At 45.9% G+C, this 14,667-nt stretch overlaps 1 protein-coding gene across 1 annotated transcript in view; it reads left to right on the forward strand.

Annotated features, from left to right (window-relative positions):
* Positions 1-14,667, forward strand: part of HSPA12A (heat shock protein family A (Hsp70) member 12A) — a 155,085-nt gene that overhangs the window by 101,904 nt on the left and 38,514 nt on the right. The gene's annotated exons all lie outside the window — the stretch shown is intronic.

The following is a 14,667-nucleotide window of genomic DNA, read 5'->3' on the forward strand; positions in this document are numbered from 1 at the left end:
GCATGTGTTCTGTCTTCATCCTCGCCCTGGATAATATCTCTGATACTCCTTTGTGTCCTTACCTTAAGTCACAAGAAAGACACTTCCAAGACCCCATGAGTTTCCTGACATTAAACATCCCTGGAGCAAGGTGGGCTCTGTACAAAGCACAGGAGGACTGCTTGAAAGGCTGCCTAGGCTCTCTCTTCTAGAGTTCAGGGCTGGTGCTACCCAAGGTGCCTTAACCAGAGCCCACCAAGCTGTGGATGACTCAGAAGAGTGCTGTTTGTGCCTGGGCACAGGGGACTCTGGCCTCAGATATTGGGCTGTGGTCACAGGCACTCAGGTAGGCATCTGGCAAAATGGTAGATAGGCCGGAACACCTGGCCCTTTTCTTTGGAAGTGCCTTGGTAGTGGGAGCAGCTAGGCTCTCAGGAGCAGGTGGAGTGGCTTGCTGTGGGAACAGGGCCTCTGTTCCACCTGGAATATGCACTCCCAGAGGGCAGGAGGCCTAAGTACAGCTGCCTTGGGGGTCTCCCCCAGGAGCTGCTGGGTCACTTCTCTCAGGGGCAGCTTTGGCTACTAGCAGATTCCCTGTGGGCACCACATGTCCTGTAGAGTGCAGAGCTGGATTCTGGTGGGCAAGGCTGCTGCTTGTTGGTGGCTTGGAAGGGTGGGTGAGGGAGTTGAGTGGGGTGCATGTGGTGGTAAACTGGGGGCCTGTGGGCCAATGTGTTCATCCATTGCCTTAGGAAATTTGAAATCATGCCTATAATTTAAAATAATGAGAGATCTCACATGAAGATCTGGATTTCTGACTCCTCCGTTGGGCAGAACCAAAGCTCTGTTGTCTCTCTAGACAGGTCTCCAGTTTGTATAGTCTCCATCACTCCTGACCGTCCCTGCCGTTGAGTATCTTTTTTTTTCATCTCGGTTGTACCATTGTTTTTCTTAGGGCAGAGAAAGTACTTGTACCCACACTGCAATAAAAGTGGGTTCTCAAAAGAAACACCTCTCTCCTTTGTGTCATATACCTGCCTTCTGTACCAGTGAGCAGGCGGACTATGGGCTTGGAGTTGTTAGACCTGGCATCACGTTAGCTTTGCCTCTTGCCAGCTGCAAGAGAGGTTTTCTCTCTTGCTATGCCTCAGTTTCTATGAAGCAGGAGGATGGTGCAGGCAAAAAAAAAACGAGGATACATGAGAAGGTTCAGGCAAAGGGCAAAGCCATCAAGGGATGCCATCTGTAGCCCATGTCAGAGGAACTCTTATTGTTTGCTCTGTATTATGATTATGGGTGTGGTTTATGTACCATAAAGCATACAACTGTTAAGTGCACAGATCATGGGTTTTTACACATGTTTATGTCAATGTGTGATAGATAGAACAGTGGCCTCACCAGAGATGTCTGCTCTTATCTGAATGTTTGTGTCCCCTCAAAATTCATATCTTGAGCCCTGTGCCCCAAATGTGATAATATTGGGAGGGAGGTGGGGCTTTTGAGAAATGAGTAGCTTATGAGGGTGGCACCCTCATGAATGGGGTTAGAGCCTTTATAAAAGAATCCCCAGAGAGCTCTCTTGCCCCTTCCACCATGTAAGGACATCTATAAATGAGGAGGGCCATCTCTGAACCAGAAGACAGAGCCTCACCAGTCATTGAATTTATTGGTGCCTTACTCTTGGACTTCTCAGTCTCCATATCTGTGAGAAATACTTTTCTGTTATTTGCAGCCACCCAGTTTATGGTTTTTTTTTTTTGTTTTTTTGTTTTTAATAGCAGCCCAAATAGACTAAGACAATGTCCAGGCCTTAGCCCCTGGGAACGTATTCACAATATACTACCTTACATGGCAAAAGGGATTTTGTAGGTGCGATTAAGTTAAGGACCTTGAGATGGGGAGATAATCCTGGATTATCTGGGTGGGCCCAATACAAAGAAAATGAAAGAGAGAGGCAGGAGAGTCAGAGTCAAAGAGAGCTGGGAAGATGCTGTGTTGCTGGCTTTGAAGATGGAGGAAGGGGCCCCAAGCCAAGGAATGCAGGTGACCTCTAGCAGCTGAAAAAGACAAATGATGTCTCCCCTGGAGTTTCCCAAAGAAACATAGCCTGGTTGATACCTTGATTTTAGTCCGGTGAGACCCATTTCAGACATCTGACTTCCAGATCTGTAACTCAGCAACTTTTTTTCTTGTTGTTGTTATTTGTTTGTTTTAAGTCACCAAATTGGTAGTACTTTACTACAGTAGCACTAGAAAGCTGATCCACAATGTGATCACCATGCCAGGCAAGATACAGGTCGTTTTGATCACTCCAGAAAGTTCCCTTGTGCCCCTTCCAGTCCATATCTACCCACTCCATGAGGTAGCTGTTATTCTGACATCTTTCCACTTAGATTAGTTGTGCTTAATCTCAAACTTCACATAAATGGAATCATGGAGCATGTACTCTTTCCTGTATGTGGTCTTGTATTCAAAAGATTTGTTCTTGGTCCTGGGTGTTTGAGTAATTTGTCCCCTTTTTATTGCTAAGTAGGGTATACCACAATGACTTTATCTACTGCTGATCGATGTTTGTGTGTTTATAGTCTTTAGCTATTGTAAGACAAACTGCCATGAATAGTCTGGAGCAAACCTTTTTGTGGATGCATATGCCTGTTTCTCTTGGGCAAAATCCTAGGAGTAGCGTAACTAGAGTTACTGGGTCGTAAGAAAGGCATATGTTTGGCTTGAGTGAAAATGCTGGGTATGTCAAAGCAGGAGTCAAGTCAGCCTGGCCAGCCTTGGAGCTGGGTACTGGTGGCTACCCTGCTTGCCTGCAGTGGTTTCTAGGGGTGCAAGTGTCATGGATGGAGGGGCCTTCTCTAGTATAGTGCAGAAGACTTAGTGGCCCTCAGGTAGGACAAACCATTGAAAACCTTGGCCAGCATGTGTGTGCTGTGGCTCTCAGGAACAAATGGCAAGCGAGGCCCATGTTTCTTGTTCTTGAGCACCTGGTCTGTTTCCATCTCAGTGCTGGAGTTTTCTTATAAGTCTTCCCTAATGGTTTCCACAACAACCCTGAGGCAAGAGGGTGGGGAGCTGTTGTTAGCTTGGTTTGTAGTTGTAGAAACTGAAGCCTGGGATAGAGTCCTGTCTGTGACAGAGCTGGGGAGGACAGAACTAGGTGTCACCCTGGAGCCCAGCTAACTCAGGATCCTTAATCCCATCCAACCTCTGGGGGATGAGAAGAGTAGCTTGGGGCTGTGCCTACCTGGAGCGTGGCATGAGGGTCAACTCCTCCCATGTGAAGGACAACAGGGGCCTTTCTCTCTGCAGACCACGCACCAGACAGGCCTGAGGGATGGCAGATGTCTTTCCACATGGCAGAGAACACAGCCAGCTGGTGCAGGGGGTTGTATGGGGGTATTTGCAGGGGGGTGCGATGGTTAGGGGCTAATGGAGACTTCTGATTGGTTAAAGAGTTGGAGCTGATATGAAGGGCAGTAGAGAGCTACAGTAAATGCCTGAGGCTGGGAGTGACATGATGAAATTGGTGGTTGTGATGTTAACCGGGGGGACACTCTGAAGATAGCGAAACCAGCTGGGAGAGTGAAAGTCCCTCTGGGAAGCTCTTCACATCACTCTGCCTTTTTTCATGCTGTTCCCTGGGCCAGCTACTCTCTCCTCATCTTGTTCACTCTGCAGACTTGCCCTTCCAGAAGCCAGTCAAGCATCACCTCCCTGGAGCTCCCTCCCTCTCCCCTGCTTCAGTGGTGTCAGTCTGTCCTAACACCCCTATGGCACGTACCACGGTGTCTAATAAAGATTCCTTGTGCAAAATAGAGTTTTTATAGTGCTTTGAATTACAGTGCTTTTAACATTCAGTTTAATGTTTAAATTGAAATCACTCGCTCTGATTTGACCTGAGAACTCATAGTTGGCTTCCCATGAATTAAATATACATGGCATACGTGTCCACTAGATGAGACTGATGGCAGCCGGTGGAGATGGGCAGAGGAGGGCATGATGCAGGCACACGGGAGTGTGAAGGATACGATATGTTTCACATCAGTCCTGGCTGGTCCCACTGATTAACTTTCCAGGTCATGTGCCTGTTTTCCTGTTGCACTCTGGACCCTCTTCTTGCTCACGAACCCAGAATGTCCTCAGTGTTATGTTTACACCATTTAGATCTGTGGAAAGGGTGAGAGGCCTAGACAGGTCTGCTCTCACTTCTGCAAGGCTGAGACATTCCTTCGGACACCTCCCCATGGGCAGTCAGTGCCCTGGTCGAAGACATTCCTGGATCAGTGGGGGCGTTCCTGCAGGGAGTCAGGCTTGGTCACTCTATGACCAGTCTGGAGCATTCCTTTCTGCAGAGGAGATGCCACTGACTGAGTTCCAGACGGAGCTGTTAAAGATAACAAAGAAGTCAGAGAAGCTGTCTTTGCAAGCCTTTACGCCTGATGAAGTGGGCAGGCCTGCCTCCTGGGAGGGACTGGCCTCTGGCACAGCAGGAATGAAGAGTCAGAGGCAGACCACCCTGGAGCCCAGCACCTCCTCCTGAAGCCTGAGCTCGGGCAGTCATCCACCCATGCATAGTAGCAAGGGTGCAAAGTCCCTCTCATCTGGACCCGAGCACTATAGCGGCTGGGATGTAGGGGCTAGTACAAGGGGTCATGGGAGGCCACGTGTCCTCAAACCCTCTCGTGCCTGCACAACATGTTCACACCAGGGTGTGTGAATACCCATGATGAGTCTCAATGTTTTGGTAGTTGGGGCCACCTTTATGGCTTCCCCAGGACCCCTAAACATAGTATGTATATTATTTCCTGGAGTTCCTATGGTTTTGAGGCCTGCTGTCTCTACCTTAAAGGATTTGGAGGGATTCATAGTTGCATTTCAGTGGAGGTAGGGGAAAGAAGTAGGATTGTCTGCTTGCTCTTATGCTACCCTAGTCACTTATGCCAGAGTTTTTGTTTTTAATGAAGTTGACTTGCTTTAAGTTCAAATTCAAAAGTTCATCAAAATGTGATGGTCATTCTCCCTCTGGACCAGGAACTGGGCTGGGTACAGTGTAAAAGTGGGGGTACTCTGCCAGCCTTGTCACAGCTACTTGACCTTAGGTGACCACGGGATACTCTGGATGACCCTTTGAGTCCCTTGGCTTAGAACTTTCCCCCTTGCTCTCGGGGGGAGTCTGGGAAGGTATCTTTTCATGACCCATACAGATTCCTTGGAAAAAGATTTTGAGCAAATTCAGCCCTCAGGAGGCATTGCTCATTCAGTGTTCTTTCACTGCTCTGGAAGTTAGAGATTCCGTCTCAAATCCTTTCGAGAGTAGTTACTCTTGAAATTTTGCCATGCATACTTAGTAAAGTCTAAAGTTAATCAATAACTTAACACGGTTAACTATTTGTAAGAATGTAAGTTTATCACTGGAGACAATATTAAAAAAATGTAAGACATAATTAGGGATTTAGACTTAAAAGGTCTTAAAAAGTCTCTGGAAGGACTTTCTCTCCTTTCTGTTAACATGAAAGTCTTTGTTCACCATGATGCTGGAGTTGCCTGTTCTGAGCAGAGCATTTGATCCCTGGGGTATCCCTACATCTTCAGCTGAGCTGCTCCCTGGCTCCCTTGATGCCTTTCCTCTAGGTTGTAGTGGGTGGTCTTGGCTTATCTTCCCTCCAGGAGGAGCCTCTTTTGGCATTTGCTCTCTTTTCCTGTGTCTTCTGGAAGCAGCATTTTCTCAGGCAGTTTCCTGAGCACCTCCCAGCCCAGGATCCTGGCTTCTGCACTTGCCACATGCAGATAGTCAGGCAGAATGTTAAGATGCAGATGCAGTTTGCTCTCCCGACAAGGGTGGGGCTGAGATGCCTGGGTATGGCTAGTTATGGCTGTCAGATTTTTGGTATCTTTTCCTAGCATTTCTTCTAGAATACCTTGACACTTGTTATTTGTTGTAGGAAAAGCACTGGCAAATCACAGCATCCTATCGTGATGACACGCCTGGCCCTGGGAGTAACGGGCCAGTCTGCTCTGGTCAGCCAGCTTCAGAGCATCTAGGGGAAAAGTGAAAATACAACCGTGACTAGGTGCTGTTCTTGCTCTGTGTCCGCCTTCTTATATTGCCAAAGAGCAGGATGTCTGGGAGAGGCCAGTGCCAGCCATTGGCCCAGCTCTGGTTGGAGAGTCTGGAGTCAGCAGCCAGATTCACCACTGGACAAGTCCTGGGAGAGCTGTTGCCAAGTCTGCCAAGCAGAGAGGTTTGTCCCCACTGGAGAGAGGGGAGGAAGGGAGGGAATGGGGTCCAGGGTGGGTGGAAGTGGCTGATGTGTCTTTCCAGAGGAGGCTGTGCTCCATATTTCTGAGGGCAGGAGGGACAAGGGGAGCTTTCCTTACAAGGCTGATTGTAGCTCTTTGTTTTTTTTATTGTGGCATAATTCCCATGTCATAAAATTAACCACCCCATAGTATACAATTCAGTGGTTTTTAGTATTTACAAGATTGTGCAACCATCACCATGATCACATTTCAGAATATTTTTATCACCCTGAAAAGAAACTCATACCTATTAGCCGTCACTTCCCATTTACACTCCATCTAAAGCTCTTTTATTTTTCACTCTTTGCTGCAAGTTGCCAGTGGTACAGACTTGGGTACTTCACAGAGTCCTGGAACCTCAGGGCTGGAATGTAGCGGAGGGAAGGAGCTCTGGCATTCGAGACAGACACTAGCTAGCTGTGTGATTTGGGGAATATGCTTAACCTCTCTGTGCCTTGGTTGCCTCTGCTGTTAAATGGGGCTAATAACTACCTATTTCCTACCTCACTGTGTTGTATGTAAGATAAAATGAGATGCTATGTAAGCAATAATAGCTATACCTGTTAAGACTTTTGCCTGCATTATTCTTATTGAATCCTCATTAACCCTGGGAGGCATGAGTTATTATTATTCCTATCTACTGCGTGAAGCGAAGCTGCAGAGAAGTTTAGTAACTTGTTTATAATTGCATAGCTATGAATCAGTTTTTAGTTGTAAAGCGTGGGAAACCTGATTTTGTCTTGTTTACAGAAAAGGGAAATTAATTATGACCCAGGATGGGAAGTCCAGAGGTCCAGCAGCTCATGGATCGCTTTGAGGACCCTGGAGGTTCTCTAAGGGGGGCTGTGTCTGTGGGTGGGTGGCAGGATAGTGGTTGAAAGTGCTGGCCTCCTGCCCTGCATGTTCACCCTTCCCCAGGCTGCTTGCCTAAGACTGGACATGTCCTTTTCAGAAGCCCCAAGCAGACTTCCCGTCACATCCTGTGGGCCAGCACCATGGGTCACAAACCCATTCCTGCATTTGTCATTGGTAGGGGAAGGGGTTTGCCATGATTAGTCTAGATTATTCCGGATCAACCCCAGTTCTGGGAGGGGATCACACCTCCAGTGTAAAATTGGGGTTTAGTTAAGAAGGGAAAAATGGAGTTGGGTTGGGCCTGGCAGTATCTACCAAGAACAGCAAGTGACTAAGCTGGAGTTTGAACCTGTCTCCTTGGGTCCAAGGTGCTTAAGCCTCTCAGCCTCTGTAGCTCCCGCTGCGCAGCAAGTGCTCAGCGAGTCTTACATGCAGCCACACATTCTAGTTTGTGTCCCACTCCCGAGTTTTTCTGACCTTCTGTCGCTCTTCTAAATGGTCGCCTGGCTTCTTCTTGAACTCCTCTAGTTATGGGGAACTTAGCACCTTGCCTGGCATTTTCTTCCCTTTTTTGACTATTAATTGCCATGGCTGCCTTGTATGGTGTTTTTGGGTGAATTGGAAAATGATCTGCTTTGAATGCAAAAACTCAAAAAAGGCACTCACTCTAGGCAACGTAACCCTTCAAGTCATGACTTGGGATTGCACCTCTGGGGCAGAAAAATGACATCCCTTTTACACCAATCTGTGGACGTGGTGGGGAAAATAAAAAAAAGGAAAAGGAAAAAGATACTGACATCTCGGCCTCTGGTGAATATAGCCTTGCTTGCTTGGGAGATGTCTCCCCAGGTGGGTGCCTTTGTGCAGTGCACAGTGGTTTTGACACATCTCTTCCGTTAAGAAACTCTGCAGAGGGGTTTTCACAATGTGCTCAAGCCTCTGCCCTCTCGGGCACTAGCAGGGAGTGAGAGGGTTGTGCTCAAGTTCCCTAGGCTTGGAGTACATGGTGGCCAAGACTCCTCTTCCCGCCTGGAGGTGATGCATCTCTCTCTCATCAGAGGTTCAGCTGAAGAGGGGTGAAAGCTCATCTACCCCACTCTCACCTCCTCTTCTTTGTCCCATCCTCAGGAACAGATGGGGAGAGTTTGGGAGGTGAAAGATTCAGTTTAGTGTGATGCCAGCTGGCCCAGAATGGCATCAACCCTTTCTCAGTACAGTCAGCACCAGCTATGCCATGGCCTCTAAAGACTGAACTATCACAAAGCTGTTTATGATAGGATAGGGGACGTCTAAACTTCCAGATCCCCAGAGACTCAGGTGGATAGAATCTGTTCTTGGAGTGGAAACGAGTTTCTACATTTACCTAGTCAGTTTTAAAGTATGAAACTGAGGGCAGGCATTGTGGCTCATGTTTATAATCCCAGCACGTAGGAGGCTGAGGTGGAAGGATCACTTGAGCCTAGGTGTTCCAGATCAGCCTGGGCAACATAGCGATACTTCATCTCTACAAAAAATAAGAAAAATTAGCCAGGCATGGTGGTGTGCATCTGTAGTCTCAGATACTTGGGAGGCTGAGGCAGAAGGAACGCCTGAGCTCAGGGGGTCGAGGGCTGCAGTGAGCTGTGATCATGCCACTGTGCTCCAGCCTGGGTGACAGAGTGAGACCCTGAATCAAAAAAACAAAAAAACCCCAAAAAACCGAAACTGGTCTTCCCTTTTGAATATAGGAAGGCTGAAGTCATGTGGCTTCCCAAGTGCTCCTTGATTATTCTGAAAGTATCCTGGGGTGAGCAGACAGCCTGAACGGAAAGTAGGGGGACAGAGGTCTCTCTCACCCCTGGCAGCAATGGCCCTCACGTTTCCCATCACTAAGAGTTTTCCTGAAGGTTCCATTTGCCAAGTTTCTGTCTGATAGGGATTTTTAGCCTTGACTAACGAGGCCAGAAAAGCAAAATGTAAAGGAAATGCGTTTGCTGACCTTGTACATTGTGGGTGGTGGGGGTGGTGTCTGCCTGTCTCATGGTTTAAACACAGATTGTTTTCTCAGCAGCAGTTGGACCAATTTCATAATGATGATGATGGTAATGATAATAATAAATAACAAAATAACACTATGATTTACTGGGTGCTTGCCATACGCCAGGTTTTATAGGTATCTTTTCATTGATTCTTCATAGTGCTCTTGTAAAATATGCCCACATATACATCAACACACATACCCCCATTTTCCAGGTGAGAAAACTGAGGCTCCAAGAAGTAGTTCATCCAGTGACTTTCATTTGGGCAGTTCCCCTGCTGGGATGTGATCTCAGACTTTCCTGACTGTGAACCTGAACCTCTAATCTCTATGTTACCAATATGTGCCTCTCCCACCTTGGTCTCTGGATTTGAAGAATTATGCTTTTGAAATGGAGACCCCTGTTCAGCTTTGCAGCCCAAGGAAGAATAAGCCACACAGTCTCATGAGCCTGGAGGCAGAGACATCCAGCTGGGTCTTGGGACTGCCCCGTGATCATGACTCCTGTCTTCTTCCACATCATTTGTTTATTTGAGAAATGGGAATTTCCATTCACATCTGTCTCGTAGCCTTGTCTGTTATGAGAAATGATGCCTCATAGGCATTGGGCACAGTGCAGGGGTACAGACTCCAAGTCAGAGAGCCCCGAATCTGACTGGGTGGTATCCTGACTAATGGTGTAGGCTTCTTTCTTAAATTTCTGGGCTTCATTTTCCCATCCATAGAATAGGAATAATGACAGTAGCTCACAGAAACCCTCCTTATGAAGCAGTATTCCATGAGACATACCTGTAAAGCCCTTGGCTTGGCATGAAATGCACATTCAGTGAGTGCTGACTATTATAGTTTTCGTGAAAGATTTCTGGGTTTGCACATTTCTAGTAATTTCAAATTAATAATTTGAGTGTGAATAAACTTGCAAAAGAGCCTAAAGTAGAAAATGTACATAAATATCTGAATCATGAAGGAATTTAGAAAATGGTGTGTGAGGGACATTATTTGTTTCAGAGGGTTTCTCATGCATTACTTCCTTTGTTCATTGCAATGTAGTGATGAAGACCTTGAGAATACTGATTCTTACTTCATGGAGGGAGAAGGGGGTGATTAGAGAGAAGTGAGACAGCTTCCCCAGGCTCATGAGCATCCACACCTCCAACTACTTGGCCCTGCCAGTATTCATCATCATCAGGACATCTGACATCAGTATTTCAGCTCGTTATTCCTCTCTGGGGTGAGAACCATGGGGAAATGCCAAAGCCTTCACTGAGACTTCTTGTCCCTCCCGTATGGCATTGGGATCCCAGCAAGTCTGAAGAACAAAGCAAAACAGGACTGTCATGGTTCTTTAAGCATCCTTGCTTCTCTGCAAAGTTAGACTCCCTTGATTCTCAGACATAAGGGGTCCCAGCAATGGGTGGGTGACGAACCTCTGCCTCCTCTGAGGCCCTGGGTTTACAAAGAGGGCTACCAAGTCTAGGAGCTGTAGTCTAATTAATAGGAGGGCCCTGTAGATGAGGCCTGGTTGGAGCCCATTCCAGAGTGGAAGCCACTGAGCTGGTGGAGTGGCTGGACGTCTGTTTTGTTGTTTGCAAGGGGGCCAGGTGGTGCCTGCTGAAACTGATACTCCTCCAGGAGCTGTTTAGGTCTATGAGGTCTACCAGCATCAGCCCTAGAGAAGACCACTGGGTGTGAACCCCTTACCCACCCTGAGACCCAGGTCTCAAACCTTCCCAAGCCTTCGAAGTTCACATGTATAGGTTTCAGTGAACTCACATTCTTATTGTTTTGTTCATTCACTTGACAAATATGTATGGGCCAGGTACCCTGATAGATAGCATAAGAATAATACATAGTCTTGCCTTCCTAGAGAGTCCATGTAACTGGCACATTAAAATCATTACTCTTTTATTATGGAAAATTTAAGACATACACAAGCAGAGCAGCAAATTATATATTGAACCTCATGAATCTATCACCAGTTTCAATCATTATCAACTTGTGGCCAACCTTATTTAAACTCTACCCCTCCCCTCTCATATTATTTTGATGCAAATCCCAGAATCATCTTATTTCATCTGTAAACATTTCAGAATGTAGTCATAGAGAATAAGATCTCTTTAAAAAAAATATACTATTAATAATAATTCCTTAATATTATTACTATCCGGTCAGTGTTTACATTTCTGTCTCATAAATGTAAATGTAAAAAATTATTTTAATTAGGATCCAATAAAGATGCACACATTGTGATTACTAAAGTTGGTTTATGTTTTAAGTCTCTTAATCTATTGCAGTTGGTCTCTGGGGCAGAGTCTGAATGGTCTGGGAATTCACCACAAATGCAGATTCTCAGTCAGCCTCAGACCTACTGGATCAGAATCTGGAGGTGGGACTAGTTTTAACAAGCCCATGCCTGTCAAAGTTTGAGAACCTCTGACCATAGGTTCCCCCTCCTTTCCTGTATATTTTCCTTGTGATTATTTCTTGAAGAAACCTGACTGTTGTCTTGCAGAGTCTCCCCCGTCTGGGTTTTGCTAGTTGACCACCAGATGCTGATTAAAACAAGTTCCTGTCTCCTCTACACCAAGGGTTTTGAGAAGGCTCGCCTCTCTCAAATGGGGGGAGGGGCAGCTGACTTTTAGGAATGGGGGCTCCTGGAGGATGATGCAGAATTTGCCTGCTATAGAAGTGGGGAGCATTCCAGGCAGGAGAATAGTGTGTGCAAAGGCCTGGAGGCCGGGTCAAGCACAAATGTTCTAGGGTCCGTGGATATGTTGGTATGGTCAGGAATGGGGACAGTGAGGGAAAGAAGAGACTGCAGAGGGAGGTAGGGTGGACTTGGAGAGGCCCGGATCCTAGCAGTGTGCTTGGCTTTCTCTCATGGAGTATGGATATTAGGGGAAGACCCTGAGAAGTTTGAGTAATATGAGCAGTCCTCAATTTTGATCAGATAGCTCTGACTACAGGGTGAGTGTGGCCTGGAGGGGGAAGGGAGACTATAGGGTTGGAGACCAAGGCTATAGTGGTGACTTTGTAGAGGAAAGAGTGAATATGAGAGATGCTAAATAGTAGGAATGACAGAACTTGGGGATGGAATGGGAAGGGAGGGAGTCTAGGAAACCTCCCATCTGAGAGCAATGGTAGTTTCCCTGGTGAAAGGGGTGTCTGAGGAGAGAGGCAGATCTGGGTAATCTGAGAGCTGATCCCACATATGGGATTATTAATACACTTAGAAGTAACTCAGCAAGTATATTATTAATATCCCAACTCAAGGAATGTTATGACTGAGTTGTGAAAGACCTCACTGGCCCTCCAAGTCTGTGAATAGTCACTGAGTCCACTTTTGGGCACACATAAAAGCATCCATCCACTCATCCATCCATCCCTCCTTCCATCCACCCACCCACTGACCCACCACCCACCCACTGATCCATCCATCCACCCACTTACCCGCCCACCCATTCATTCACCTGCCCATCCATTCATTTACTCATCTCTCCACATATCCACCCATCCATTCATCCATCCATCCACTCATCATCCATTCACTCATCCATCCATCCACCCACTCACCCACCCATCCACCCACCCACCCTCACACACATCCATCCATCCATCCATCCATCTATCCATTCATTCACTCAGCTATCTATCCATCCATCCATCCATCCATCCATCCATTCATTCATCAATTTGCCCTCCCATCCATCCATCCACTTGTCTGTCCATCCATCTATCCATCCATCCATCCATCCATCCATCCACTTTTTGAGTGCTTGTGACATGTCAGGAGCTGAGAAATCAAAGATGAAGAAAGACATGATCCTGCCCCAATACACAATCTGGAAGAGAAGCCAAGTGGACAGAAGCATTTTAGTACTGCATGTGGGGTGCTCTGGTGAAGCCTCTCCAAATGCTGGACAGCAGGGGCTCATGAAAATTAATAGGAAAATTGTTAGTTTAGCAAGTATTTACTTTCCTCAGCAGTTACCTGGACATGTAGAGACACAAGTTGGAGGTGTACGAACAAGTGCATGAGCCTGCAGTTAGGAGAGAGAATATGAATCACCCCTACTGGCAGTCTGGGGTTGCAAGGACTCTGGGGTTTCTCTGTCTCTGGGGAAACACAGCTGCCCCAGTTCTCTTTCTCTGAAGCATCTCTGAGACCATCTAGGGAGGCAGGAGGGGTAACAAGAAAGTGCTGTCCAGTATCAGGATGGGCCAGACTCAGCCCACCACTTGGCTTGGGTTTGGTGCTGTGGTCTTTACCACAATAGATGTTCATTTCCATAATTATTATTTAGCACTTGGAGAGCAGTTATTTTACATCAGTGTTCTTTGTAGTGTGAGGGTCTCCCGGTTCATGCCAATAAAATTTCCATTTACTCTGGACATCCACCATGGTGATTAAAAAAAAAAAGCCCATAAATTATTTACTGAAATGGAAGCTCAGCTTATGGTAATAATGCATTAGTTCAGCTAGCCATGAAGCCTGTAATAAAAGATTTTTTTATTTTCCTCCTTAAAAGATATTTGCCAGTAACCTACATATGACCTTGAGCTGATCAATTTTCAGAGATGACACTGCAGGCAGAGCATATAAAGAGAGAAAAAGAGAGGCTTTTTTTCAAATAGCCTGATTTTAGGCAATTGTCAACAAAGGCCTGTCATCTCACAGCCTGTAGGAGAAAAGAAATGGAAAAATATGTATATTGCATTTTCTCCCTCCATCATGAGGACCAGATCTTAAAACTCCTTTTGAAATTTGGCATTTATTTAATAGCTACATAAATCTGAAAGCTAGCAAGAAGGACTACTTGGAGAAGCTAGCGTGTCACTATTGTGGAGACCACCTGTCACATTTCGTGTGAGCCTGGAACCTTGTAAGATAATGTCAGCCCTGTGGTTCTGTCTTCATCTTTAAAAATGTTGTATTTATGGAACAGGATCGATTTTGTGTCTCAGAAAGTCTACGATTCTGCTCACAGCCATTTGCTGACTAATGTCTCCAGCAGAGGAGAGCACCAAGCAAGTTCATGAATTATGGCTCTCTTTGAGATTCTCGTGTCAAAACTATTTTTTATTTTAAGAATGTCTGCTTTGATTAAAGCCATTAGAGAAGGGAACAAATAAAAAATGTGCCTGAATTTTATGCGTGTTGCATTTTATAGCAGGAACCCCGATGAAGCCCACATTTTAATTCTTATACCACTAAGGCAAGCAATGAAGACTAAACTAACAAGTTAATTTACTTCTTCCTTAACTACCTAGCTTGGGGTTCAAAAAAATCCTGTGGCAGGAGACTTGGTCGAGCAATACTTTTATTTATTTATCCTCTACATTGCTGCAATGGTGAAATTTATTTAATGTGTTGGGATGGGGTGGCTCAAGTTTATGAGTGAAGCTATAACCACCTATGTCAATTTATTTTTAAATTCACTAAACTAAAAAAGATTGTACACTACACAGGACTGAAGTAATGCTAAATTATTTATAACTAATGACAAAGG

This window comes from Carlito syrichta, unplaced genomic scaffold, assembly GCF_000164805.1.
Source record: "Carlito syrichta isolate Samal-C Ts95f unplaced genomic scaffold, Tarsius_syrichta-2.0.1 Scaffold312174, whole genome shotgun sequence".
NCBI lineage: Eukaryota > Metazoa > Chordata > Mammalia > Primates > Tarsiidae > Carlito > Carlito syrichta.